Genomic DNA, 14363 nt, shown 5'->3' on the forward strand with positions numbered 1-14363 from the left:
TTAAACACACGGACACAGTCATTCTCTATGACACTCAAACAAAAGGACTCTATGTACAAACAAAACAATAGTGGTGAGAGAAGACAACCCTGACGGACCGAACGCTTGACTGGGATGCGCTTCCCCACCACCTTGTTAACGATTAGCCGCGTTGAGCAGTCTCGGTACGCCATGACAACCCCCTCTTTGATTATTTTCCCTAAATTCACATAATCTAGGATGCACAGCAGAATTTCATGAGGCACCCTGTCAAAAGCCTTCTCGAGGTCGATTTGCAGCATTGCGACTCGCGCACCAATAGCGTCGCAACATTCGAGGATGCTCCGGGCTGCGTGTATATTCGTGAGGATAGTTCGACCTTTAATGCCGCACGTCTGATGCGGCCCCACGAGCTCCGTAATGACTGTTTGCAACCTTTTAGCTAGGATTTTCATGACTATCTTGTAATCTCCATTAGTGAGGCAGATTTGGCGGTAAGAATTTACTTTGCGCAGTGCAACGGGGTCTTCCGATTTTGGTATAAGAACAGTGTGAGATGATGAAAAGGACGGGGGTAATATTTTCAGCTCGAATGCCTCATTTTAAACGTCGGCTAAGACTGGTGTTATTTCAAACTTGAAACACTTATAAAAGGCGGAAGTCAGACCATCAGGGCCAGGCGATTTCCCTGGATGCATATTTTTAATAGCAATGTTAACTTCCTCTTCCGAAATGGCTTCCTCCAATATTTCTTTTTTATTATTGTCAACTTTGGCATCAGCGGTAAAAAATCTTTTTTAAAACGATCGACATTAACTGAGCTGGCGGCGAATAAACCATTGATTGATATGTGGGGTTTAACGTCCCAAAACCACTATATGATTATGAGAGACGCCGTAGTGGAGGGCTCCGGAAATTTTGACCACCTGGGGTTCTTTAACGTGCACCCAAATCTGAGCACACGGGCCTACAACATTTCCGCCTTCATCGGAAATGCAGCCGCCGCAGCCGGGATTCGAACCCGCGCCCTGCGGGTCAGCAGCCGAGTACCTTAGCCACTAGACCACCGCGGCGGGGCGCGAATAAACCATTGAAGTGCTTAAAGAAAGCACGCTCGATAACATCTGCGACATCGCTGACTTCACCCTCGTGTTCAATTTCTGTTATCTGATTACGACGCGCATGCCACTTTTCTGAGCCCAACGCCCTTTTTGACGGTGCTTCTGCCGTTATCAGTCGCTCGGCTCTTGCCCGAACCATAGCACCGCGGTATCTTTCGACATCGAACCGCTCAATTTTACTTTTCAACGCGCGAATATCTTCAAGAAACATGCCGGGCATTCTACATTCTTCGAGGAGCAATTTTTCCAGGTTTCTGCGCATGAGCTTTTCTTCTGCTCCTTTTTCTCTGCTTATAGCGCTCGAGCGTTCCAAAGCCTTCAGTTTAACGACCTGCTTGAAGTTCTCCCATTTTTCTCTAAACGTCTTTTTACTGTGAACTTTCATTTTTTCAACTTCCGTCATTACTTCCTTCATAAATTTTTCATCACTCAGCAGATTCGAATTAAATTTCCATAGTTGCCACTCGAAGGCCCTTATCGTTTCTTTCGTGCTAGCTACTACAAAGCTAACCAAGCAGTGGTCACTAAATGAAACGGCGTTACCACGGTATGCCTTTGCAAAGCGGTGCCAATTCTACACTCACGTACGCCCTATCTAGTCGGGCATGGCTGGCTGCCTGAAAGTGGGTGTACTGCATAGTCCGGCCACCACCGAGACATTCAGCCACATCCTCCAAACCATGTTCTCTTACTGTATCGCTTAAGACAGCCGTACTTGCATCCCTGTAATGTCGTTCGCTAGTTTTGTCTTTGGCTAAAAGGACGCAGTTGAAGTCGCCAATAATGATTAGCAGCCTATTACATTTGGTATACTGCTTTAGTTGTTCGAAAAATATGCGTCTTTCGTCAGTGACAGTCGGTGCGTACAAGCATATTGCGCGCCATTCCACTCCCGAAAACAAAAGATCACAAACAATGAGCCGACCAGACGGACATGACGTTGAGGCTTCTACTTTAGCACCCAGACTCTGTCGGACGAACAAAACGCAACCGGAAGAAGTCCCTATGGCATGGCTAACTATAACAGAATACCGCGGCGAGAATTCGCGCACCATGCCCCCAGTTTTATCGTCGCCATGGACTTTAGTCTCTTGGACTGCCAGTATGTCAAGGTCGAGGTCACTTACTAGCCGATAAAGCTGACATTGTTTTCTCCGTGAGGCCAGGCCACGCACATTTAAAGTGGCCACACGGATTGAATTTTCTATTTGCACCATTGTAAGGCTACGAAAAACCCAGGGGCATGGCGCTTACCTTACAACTGCAATTCCTTCCTGAACGCCTTGTCCCAGTACAGTCCTTAAGTTGGCGAAGGCGGCGTTTCCGCCGTCTTGCGCTCCGACGAAAAATTTGGCCGGGGCCGAATGAGAGGCCGCCGAGCGGGAGTCGTTTTGGCGAGTGGTTCGTCCGGCGAGGCAGCAGTGGTGCCCTTGTCTTTTTTCCCTTCGTCACGGGGACGCTTTCCCGTCACAGTGCCACTGTCGATTTCAATCCCAGTCATCGGTTCAGCCTCGGAGGGGGTCTCGTCTGCTAAGCCAAGAAACGTGTCGCCGGTGCTGCTTGCATCCACCTTTTCACTCCTTTCTCCTACGCCTTCGTATGGAAGCCCGGCGTCGGGCTTACCTGGTGCTTCACACACGCCCTCTTCTACATTGCATAACGACCCATCTTCCACAGCAGAGTTTGGGTTAACTCCTGCTGTTTCTTCCGAGTCTGCTTCGTCCATGAGGTGCTCCAGTGCATCACTTTCCTGCGCTGGTCCGGTCACACTGGCATATGTCTTCGCGCAGTCGTCGTCTTCGTGGCCGAAGCGGTGACAACGACTGCAGCGGGGTACTCGGCAGTCGCGACGTATGTGACCGGTACTCTTGCACCGTAGGCACAAAGGTGCACGGCCCGGAACGACAACGAGAGTCAGCTCTCCGGCAATCTTGAGCTGGTGGGGAATGTCATCCACCTTGACGTCGGATTGCAGCTTTAGTCCCACAGACCGCGTCGTTTAGGCCTTTTCTGTGATGCCCGGTGCTCGCCACTTCTCCCGTTTCACTTCGAACACTTTCCCATAGGGAGTCAAGGCAACACGCACGTCGTCGTCGGTCACGCCGTGCAGCAACCAGTGAAGCTTCAAGCGAACCTCGCGGTTATTTGGGTCAATGAGCAAACATGGGCGATCCTTTACCTTCACATCGATGGCGGACAGCAACTTCCGAGCAGCCTCAGCACTCGTCAGTGTCACAGCCCATACGTGGTTCATTTGATACCCCCCCGACACTTAAACGTCGTCGAGCGCACCAAGCTTGGCCAAAGTGTCCCGGTAATCTTGGACGCGGTAAGGCCGGGCTCTCGGATCACCATGCATGAAAACGGTATTCGCAGCGATGCGTCCGGAAGGCAGATTGGGCAAAATCACCTGATAATCGTCGGCGCTAGGCACAAAAACCCTGCTACCGCGGCCCGGTCGGGCCACTGATACCGCTCCGTCGGAGCCGAACATTCCGCGACCGTATCGCTCGAAAGCCGGAAGTGGAATGCGCCACCGAGTCCGTTTAGGGTCGCCGTTCGCACATACGCGGTAGCATGTTTTGCACGGCCTTCTGTCAATGAATCCCAAGTAAAGGGACAAGACTTTGTAGAAGGACAAATATGTAGATAAACAGATAGATGAAAATCATAAAAAGAGAATTTGACCCGGACGTGATTAGAACACGCAACCTTCAGATCTGGAGTCAGACGTGCTAAAGTTGCACCAACGAGTCCGCTTAAGGTAGCCGTTCGCACACACGCGGTAGGATGTTTTGCTCGGCCTTCTGTCGATGAAACACAGGTAAAGAGACAAGTCATTGTAGACAGACAAATAAGTAGATGGACAGATAGATGAATATAATAAAAAAGAGAACTTGACCCGGACGTGATTCGAACACGCATTCTTCTGATATGGAGTCAGACGTGCAACCGTTGTGCCACCGAGTCCGTTTAGGGTCGCCGTTCGCACACACGCGGTAGCGTGTTTTGCACGGCCTTCTGTGTGTGCAGCACAGGTAAAGAGACAAGTCATTATAGTCAGACAAATAAGTAGATAGACAGATGAAAATGATAAAAAACAGAATTTGACCAGGACGTGATTCGAACACGCAACCTTCTGATCTGGAGTCAGACGCGCTACCGGTTCGCCACCGAGTCCGCTTAGTGTAGCCGTTCGCCCACACGTGGTAGCATGTTTTGTTCGGCCTTCTATCGATGAAGCACAGGTAAAGAGACAAGTCATTGTAGAATGACAAATAAGTAGATAGGCAGATAAAAATAACAAAAAAGAGAATTTGACCCAGACGGGATTCGAATACGCGTCCTTCTTATCTGGAGTCAGACGTGGTACCGTTGCGCAACCGAGTCCGCCTATAGGGTAGCCCTTTGCACACACGCGGTAGCATGTTTTGCTCGGCCTTCCGTCGATGAAGCACAGGTAAAGAGACAAGTCATTGTAGACAGACAAATAGGTAGATAGACAGATAGATGAAAATAATAAAAAAGAACATAACACGGACGTGATTCGAACACGCGAACTTCTGATCTGGAGTAAGACGAGCTACTGTGTCGCCACCGAGTCAACTTAGCGCAGCCGTTCGCACACACGCCGTAGCATGTTTTGCTCGGCATTCTATCGAAAAGCAATGGTACAGAGACAAGTCTTTGTAGAATGACAAATAAGTAGATAGACAGATAGATGAAAATAATAAAAAAGAGAATTTGACCCAAACGTGATTCGAACACGCAACCTTCCGATCTGGAGTCAGACGCGCTACTGTCGCGCCACGAAGTCCGTTTAGGGTAGCGGTTCGCACACACGCGGTAGCATGTTTTGCACGGCCTTCGGTCGAGGAAGCACAGGTAAAGAGGCAAGTCATTGTAGACAGACAAATAAGTAGATAGACAGATAGTCGAAAATAATAAAAGAAAGAATTTCACCCAGACGTGATTTGAACACGCAACCTTCTGATCTGGAGTCTGACGCGCTACCGGTTTGCCACAGAGTCCGCTTAGGGTTGCCGTTCGCCCACACGTGGTAGAATTTTTTGGTCGGCCTTCTAACGATGAATCAAAGGTAAAGAAACAAGTCATTGTAGACAGACAAATAGGTAGATAGACAGATAGATGAAAATATTAAGAAAGAGAATTTGACCCGGACGTGATTCGACCACACAACCTTCTGATCTGGAGTCAGACGCGCTACCGTTGCGCCACCGAGTCTTTTTTCCCCCTTATTACCTGTTTTCGGCTCACGTAAACAATACACATTAACAGATAATTACACAAAACAATGCAAAACATTGTAAAAACCGTGGCTCAAATGATGTGGTCACCTATCTGTTAAAATGTTTTTATCGTCGATAGTAATTCGACGCGCGGCAACCATTCTGGGGTGAATTGCTGCAACTTTTGTTCGTCCACAAAATTTCTTATATACTCTTTGAAGTACTTGGTGGGTGCTCGTGCATCTACATCAAAGTGCATGGCTGCCATCCTGGATTTCCAAATGCTATGAAGAGCCATAAGCATTATCATATCATATGGGGTACCGTCGTCACTTTGTATTTGCAAATAGCGGATGCCATGGGCATCAATGGGTAAATCTTTTTTGATCGTGCGCTGGAGCACGTCCCAAAGAAAGATAGCATCCCAGCAGTCAATGAATACATGCTCAATTGTCTTCTCCTTTCTGCATATTATGCAATGCGTGCCCCAAGGAACGTAAAACCCCTTTGCAGCCATCCAGGTTTTGACGGTCAGCGTACCGGTATGTAATTTAAAAAAGAAATTCTTAGCACCTGGCGATATTTTCATCGCCTTGACGCGCTTTAGTACAGTGTGGCCATGGCATACATTGTAAAGGGACCGATACAAAGGCACTGGTAAAAACACATCACATAGGTCCTTGTACAACTTTCTTCGTCGGACTTGACTCAAGTATTCAAGTGAAAACCGCTCTGACAGAAACCTACAAGAAAGTACAACTTCGCGGAGAAAGCCATAAACACCACCAGGTACGCTGCAGGTCGATACAACCATGTTAGGCAAGTGTTGCCCCAGGCGAAGTTGACAGACAGTGCGAAGGAATGGGTTGTCGACGTCTCTAAAGAAACAAAATTGATTGACTACCTGTCTTAAAAACAAATGCGACAAGCCCAGTCCTCCTTTTCGCACTCGAAGAAATAAATTGGTCCAACTCGATCTTTCCCAAGACGATTCCCACACAAAGACAGCGAACACACGGTGAAATTTTTGGATGTTTACCCTTGAACAATGTAAGACTTGTAAGATATACCAAGTTTTACTCACTAAGAATATGTTGCAAATTGTGGCTTTAGAAAACATAGACCAATTCCAGCCATTCCACTTGTTCACTCTTTCCCGCAGGTTATCCACTTGGCTCCTCCAGTACGAGTCGCTGTCTTTGTAGCATTCGAGGGGGGCACCCAAGTATTTCACCGGTGTCGTAGCAAACCTTATGCTGAAAAAACTGTCTGGGGTTTCTGCCCAGTCACCGTGCCAAAAGCCAAGGCATTTTCCCCAGTTTACAGCGCTGCCACTTGCAGCACAGAAGTTAGTAACGCATTTGACAGCATCTGCTATGCTGTCAGAGTCCGCGCAAAAAATGGCAATATAGTCCGCATAAGCGAACAGTCGGACTTACACCTATTGCAGCTTAAACCCACGGACACAGTCATTCTCTATGACACTCAAACAAAAGGACTCTATGTACAAACAAAACAATAATGGTGAGAGAGGACAACCCTGACGGACCGAACGCTTTGACTGGGATGCGCTTCCCCACCCCCAAGTTAACGATTAGCCGCGTTGAGCAGTCTCGGTACGCCATGACAACCCCCTCTTTGATTATGTTCCCTAAATTCACATAATCTAGGATGCACAGCAGAATTTCATGAGGCACCCTGTCAAAAGCCTTCTCGAGGTCGATTTGCAGCATTGCGACTCGCGCACCAATAGCGTCGCAACATTCGAGGATGCTCCGGGCTGCGTGTATATTCGCGAGGATAGTTCGACCTTTAATGCCGCACGTCTGATGCGGCCCCACGAGCTCCGTAATGACTGTTTGCAACCTTTTAGCTAGGATTTTCATGAATATCTTGTAATATCCATTAGTGAGGCACATTGGGCGGTAAGAATTTACTTTGCGCAGTGCAACGGGGTCTTCCGATTTTGGTATAAGAACAGTGTGAGATGATGAAAAGGACGGAGGTAATATTTTCAGCTCGAATGCCTCATTATAAACGTCGGCTAAGACTGGTGTTATTTCAAACTTGAAACACTTATAAAAGGCGGAAGTCAGACCATCAGGGCCAGGCGATTTCCCGGGATGCATACTTTCAATAGCACTGTTAACTTCCTCTTCCGAAATGGGTTCCTCCAATATTTCTTTTGTATTATTATCAAGCTTTGGCATCAGCGGTAAAAAATCTTTTTTAAAACGATCGACATCAACTGAGCTGGCGGTGAATAAACCATTGGAGTGCTCAAAGAAAGCATGCTCAATAACATCTGCGACATCGCTGGCTTCACCCTCGTGTTCAATTTCTGTTATCTGATTACGACGCGCATGCCACTTTTCTGAGCCCAACGCCCTTTTTGACGGTGCTTCTGCCGTTATCAGTCACTCGGCTCTTGCCCGAACCATAGCACCGCGGTATTTTTCGACATCGAACCGCTCAATTTTACTTTTCAACGCGCGAATATCTTCAAGAAACATGCCGGGCATTCTACAATCTTCGAGGAGCAGTTTTTCCAGGTTTCTGCGCATGAGCTTTTCTTCTGCTCCTTTTTCTCTGCTTATAGCGCTAGAGCGTTCCAAAGCCTTCAGTTTAACGACCTGCTTGAAGTTCTCCCACTTTTCTCTAAACGTCTCTTTACTGCGATCTTTCATTTTTTCAACTTCTGTCATTACTTCCTCCAAAAATTTTTCATCACTCAGCAGATTCGAATTCAATTTCTATAGTTGCCACTCGAAGGCCCTTTTCGTTTCTTTCGTGCTAGCTACTACAAAGCTAATCAAGCAGTGGTCACTAAATGAAACGGCGTTAACACGGTATGCCTTGCAAAGCGGTACCAATTCTACACTCACGTACGTCCTATCTAGTCGGGCATGGCTGGCTGCCTGAAAGTGGGTGTACTGCATAGTCCGGCCACCACCGAGACATTCAGCCACATCCTCCAAACCATGTTCTCTTACTGTATCGCTTAAGACAGCCGTACTTGCATCCCTGTAATGTCGTTCGCTAGTTTTGTCTTTGGCTGAAAGGACGTAGTTGAAATCGCCAATAATGATTGGGAGCCTATTACATTTGGTATACTGCTTTAGTTGTTCGAAAAATATGCGTCTTTCGTCAGTGAAAGTCGGTGCGTACAAGCATATTACGCGCCATTCCAGTCCCGAAAACAAAAGATCACAAACAATGAGCCGACCAGACGGACATGACGTTGAGGCTTCTACTTTAGCACCCAGACTCTGTCGGACGAACAAAACGCAACCGGAAGAAGTCCCTATGGCATGGCTAACTATAACAGAATACCGCGGCAAGAATTGGCGCACCATGCCCACAGTTTCATCGTCGCCATGGACTTTAGTCTCTTGGACTGCCAGTATGTCAAGGTCGAGGTCACTTACTAGCCGATAAAGCTGACATTGTTTTCTCCGTGAGGCCAGGCCACGCACATTTAAAGTGGCCACACGGATTGAATTTTCTATTTGCACCATTGTAAGGCTACGAAAAACCCAGAGGCATGGCGCTTACCTTACAACTGCAATTCCTTCCTGAACGCCTTGTCCCAGTACAGTCCTTAAGTTGGCGAAGGCGGCGTTTCCGCCGTCTTGCGCTCCGACGAAATATTTGGCCGTGGCCGAATGAGAGGCCGCTGAGCGGGAGTCGTTTTGGCGGGTGGTTCGTCCGGCGAGAGCAGTGGGGCCCTTGTCTTTTTTCCGTTCGTCGCGGGGACGCTTTCCCGTCACAGTGCCACTGTCGATTTCAATCCCAGTCATCGGTTCAGCCTCGGAGGGGGTCTCGTCTGCTAAGCCAAGAAACGTGTCGCCGGTGCTGCTTGCATCCACCTTTTCACTGCTTTCTCCTACGCCTTCGTATGGAAGCCCGGCGTCGGGCTTACCTGGTGCTTCACACACGCCTTCTTCTACATTGCATAACGACCCATCTTCCACAGCAGAGTTTGGGTTAACTCCTGCTGTTTCTTCCGAGTCTGCTTCGTCCATGAGGTGCTCCAGTGCATCACTTTCCTGCGCTGGTCCGGTCACACTGGCATATGTCTTCGCGCAGTCGTCGTCTTGTGGCCGAAGCGGCGACAACGACTGCAGCGGGGTACTCGGCAGTCGCGACGTATGTGACCGTTACTCTTGCACCGTAGGCATAACGGTGCACGGCCTGGAACGATAACGAGAGTCAGCTCTCCGGCAATCTTGAGCTGGTGGGGAATGTCATCCACCTTGACGTCGGAGTGCACCTTTAGTCCCACAGACCGCGTCGTTGAGCCCTTTTCTGTGGTGCCCGGTGCTCGCCACTTCTCCCGTTTCACTTCGAACACTTTCCCATAGGGAGTCAAGGCAACACGCACGTCGTCGTCGGTCACGCCGTGCAGCAACCAATGAAGCTTCAAGCGAACCTCGCGGTTATTTGGACGAATGAGCAAAGATGGGCGATCCTTTACCTTCACATCGATGACGGAGAGCAACTTCCGAGCAGCCTCAGCACTCGTCAGTGTCAAAGCCCATACGTGGTTCATTTGATACGCCCCCAACGCCAAAACGTCGTCGAGCGCACCAAGCTTGGCCAAAGTGTCCCGGTAATCTTCGGCGTGGTAAGGCCGGGCTCTCGGATCACCATGCATGAAAACGGTATTCGCAGCGATGCGTCCGGAAGGCAGATTGGGCAAAATCACCTGATAATCGTCGGCTCTGGGCCCAAAAACCCTGTTACCGCGGCCCGGTCTGGCCGCTGATACCGCTCCGTCGGAGCCGAACATTCCGCGACCGTATCGCTCGAAAGCCGGAAGTGGAATGCGCCACCGAGTCCGTTTAGGGTCGCCGTTCGCACATACGCGGTAGCATGTTTTGCACGGCCTTCTGTCAATGAATCCCACATAAAGGGACAAGTCATTGTAGAAGGACAAATATGTAGATAAACAGATAGATGAAAATCATAAAAAGAGAATTCGACCCGGACGTGATTAGAACACGCAACCTTCTGATCTGGAGTCAGACGTGCTAAAGTTGAACCACCGAGTCAACTTAGCGCAGCCGTTCGCACACACGCCGTAGCATGTTTTGCTCAGCCTTCTGTCGATGAAGCACAGGTAAAGAGACCAGCCATTGTAGAATGACAAATAGGTAGACAGACAGATATATTAAAATAATAAAAAAGAGAATTTGACCCAAACGTGATTCGAACACGCAACCTTCCGATCTGGAGTCAGACGCGCTACTGTTTCGCCACCAAGTCCGTTTAGTGTAGCCGTTCGCACACACGCGGTAGCATGTTTTGCACGGTCGAGGAAGCACAGGTAAAGAGACAAGTCATTGTAGACAGACAAATAAGTAGATAGACAGATAGTTGAAAATAATAAAAGAAAGAATTTCACCCAGGCGTGATTCGAACACGCAACCTTCTGATCTGGAGTCTGACGCGTTATCGTTGCGCCTCAGGGTCTGCTTAGGGTAGCCGTTCGCACACACGTGGTAGCATGTTTTGCTTGGCCTTCTGACGATGAAGCACAGCTAAAGAGACAAGTCATTGTAGACAGACAAAAGAGTAGATAGACAGATAGATGAAAATAATAAAAAAGAGAATTTGACTTGGACGTGATTCGAACACTTAACCTTCTGATCTGGAGTCAGACGCACTACCGTTCCGCCACCGAGTCCGCTTAGAGTAGCCGTTCGTGCACACGTGGTAGCATGTTTTTCTCGGCCTTCTGTCGAGGAATCCCAGGTAAAGAGACAAGTCATTGTAGACAGACAAAAGAGTAGATAGACAGATAGATGAAAAAATAAAAAAGAGAACTTGACCCGGACGTGATTCGAACACGCAACCTTATGATCTGGAGTCAGACATGCTACCGTGTCGCCACCGAGTCCACTTAGTCTAGCCGTTCGCACACACGCGGTAGCATGTTTTGCTCGGCCTTGAGTCGATGAAGTACAGGTAAAGAGACAAGTCAAAGTAGACAGACAAACAGGTAGATAAACAGATAGATGAAAATAATAAAAAAGAGAATTTGACCCGAACGTGATTCGAACTCGCAACCTTCTTATCTGGAGTCAGACGTGCTACCGCGTCGCCACCACGTGCTTTTTTTTTTTTTCTTTATTGCCGGCTTCGCACAAAAGAAATACAATTTACGATCACTTTTAAACAAGTTTAAAAAAAACACCAGCCTGGCTGTGACTGGTTTCATTTAAAACTGCTTCATTGTAGCCAACACATTCAACAACGACACCCATTCAGGTCTTTCTTCTCTGGAAGATAACACGTCTCTTATGTATACAATACTTTCCGTGAAGTATTCATGCGCACATCGGGCATCTTTATCTACGTGTCTTACTGCCATTCTAGTTCGCCACACGCTGTGAAGCACAAGCAACATAAACATATCATAAGGCACACCATCCTCATTTTCTACAGCCAAGAATCTAATACCGTGTGGTGTGATAGGCAAGTCCTTTTTCAAGGTACGCTGCAGAATGTCCCACAGAAAAACAGCATCCCAGCAATCAAGAAAAATGTGGTTGACAGTCTCGGGTTTCTTACAGATAAGGCAGTCCATCGACCACGGAACAAAGAAACCCTTTTCTTGCAACCATGGTTTTACGGGCAATGTTCCGCTGTGCAGCTGAAAAAAAAATGTCTTTGCACTTGCGCGTACGGTCATCATTTTCACTCTCTTCAATACGTCACGTTCAGCACCAACCTGGTATACTGATCTGTAGATAGGCTGAGGCAGCATTACGTCACGTAAATCCCTGTAAAGACGTTTTCTCTTTACAACAGATAAATATTCCATTGAAAATCTCACTTTCAGTATTTCATATGCCATTATAACTTCTCTTAAATATCCACGTAGGTTGCATTTCACAGACATACTTGATACCACATAATCAGGAATCTTATTAGAAAGTACAATTTGTAGAAATGTTCTCACAAACGGGTTACATTGGTCGCGTAAAAAAATATATCTAGACACAATTTGCTTGAGGAAGAGGTGAGCCAATCCTAAACCACCATTTCTTAGTGAATGAAATAAGTTTGTTCGACTCGTACGCTCCCAAACCGACCCCCAAACAAACACAGCTAAGACTCGATGCAATTTCTGCACATTTGCTCTTGACATAAATAGGAACTGCAGAACATACCATACTTTGCAAACAATGAACCAATTGCATGCAGTCGCTCTAGAAAACATAGAAAGTTCCCTACCACCCCAGTTTCTTGTCTTCTCACGAGTGCTCTCACATATCTCTTTCCAGTAATCATCCGTGTTTTTGTAATGCTGGAGGGGTACTCCGAGATACTTCGTCGGTACAAGTGACCAGTTCATATTTGCAAAGTTTTGTGGGGTGGTCTCCCAAGAACCATGCCACAAGCCTAGGCATTTGTCCCAGTTTACTGCACTGCCTGTCATCTTGCAAAAATAGGCCACATGACGTATCACTTCACTGACACTTTCCTTATCGCTACAAAACACGGCAATATCGTCGGCATATGTTAGCATTTTAACTTCACTGTTCATTAGCTGATACCCTTTTATTGTTTCATTGCTAATAATCTTCATGCAGAAAGGTTCCATATATATTGCAAATAATAAAGCCGAAATGGGATCACCTTGCCGCACACCGTTTGTCACTTGAAAGCTTTCAGTAAGTCGCCCATTAATTACAAGACTCGTAAAGCACTCTCTATAGGCCATTTTTACCCCTTCCAAAATGACAGACCCTACATTAACATATTCTAGTATCAAAAAAAGGATATCATGATTTACACGGTCAAAGGCTTTTTCCAGATCTAATTGCAACATTGCAACCTTGCTACCAAACACATCGCAACTCTCCAGCACGCTTCTCGCTACATGAACATTTGTATTTATTGTGCGTCCTTTTATACCACAAGTCTGGTGTGGTCCAACTAGTATTTTCATCATCCTTTGCAACCTGCCTGCAAGAACCTTCATAAACACTTTATAGTCTGTGTTGGCTAAACTGATTGGTCGGTACGACTTGACGGACAATAATTTTTTGGGGTCGTCAGTTTTCGGTATGAGTATTACGTGCGTCTTTTTAAATGAGCCGGGCAGAACCTTTAATCTTATAGCCTCCGTGAAGACACGATGTAAGGCAACAGAAATAACACCTTTAAAAGTCTTGTACAATGCGGCACCAAATCCATCAGGTCCCGGTGCTTTGCCAGCCGCTAGGTCGTCAATAGCCTTTTCTATTTCGGACACTTCAATCGCTATCTCCAGCTGCTCTCTCTCGTTATCAGAGAGCTTTGGTATCAAATGCAGAAACTGATCCTCAAACCCTTCCTCTGCCTTCACTTTTCGGCCAAGTAAGCCTCGGAAATATTCAACAAATACTTGCTCAATTGCTGTCGCTTCACGTACAATACCGCTATCAGTTGCAATCGCTTTGATTTCATTTCGCTTGGCGTATCTTTTTTCATCCCCAAGTGCACGCTTTGTTGGTGTTTCGCCGAGAGATAATTTTTCTGCACGTGCCCTTATCACCGCACCTCTATATTTTTCAATGTCAATTGCCTCCAATTGGTTTTTTAACTGCCTTATTTCTTTTGTGTACTTTCCTGGCATTTTACTTTCTAGACTCAATGTAAAGTCTAACTGACATTGCAAATCTTTTTCTTTTTCCTTTTTGGCTCTATGTAACACACCGGATCTTTCTATGGCTTTCATCTTTGTTACCTCCTTAAAACGCTCCCAGGCTTCAATCACGTTCGCTTGAGGCTCAGCTAACATTTTGTTAATGGAATCCTGCACAGCTTCAACGAACAATTCATCTTTTAATAATAAGTCGTTTAATTTCCACACGTCCCAGTTAAAGCGTGTCTTCTTCTTTTTATACCCTATAGTGAACATTACTAAACTGTGGTCACTGAAAGACACACTTTTTACTTCATAATTCGAACATACTCGCATTAACTCTACTGACACATAGGCTCTGTCTAGCCTCGCATG

The 14363-nt window shown here is 46.9% G+C and overlaps 1 non-coding gene across 1 annotated transcript; it reads right to left on the bottom strand.

Annotated features, from left to right (window-relative positions):
• Positions 1-5273: 5273 nt before the first annotated feature.
• TRNAW-CCA (transfer RNA tryptophan (anticodon CCA)) lies at positions 5274-5345 on the bottom strand. The gene has a single exon. It is a non-coding gene; the product is annotated as a tRNA-Trp (tRNA).
• Positions 5346-14363: the final 9018 nt, after the last annotated feature.

This window comes from Rhipicephalus microplus, chromosome 5 (genome assembly GCF_043290135.1).
Source record: "Rhipicephalus microplus isolate Deutch F79 chromosome 5, USDA_Rmic, whole genome shotgun sequence".
NCBI lineage: Eukaryota > Metazoa > Arthropoda > Arachnida > Ixodida > Ixodidae > Rhipicephalus > Rhipicephalus microplus.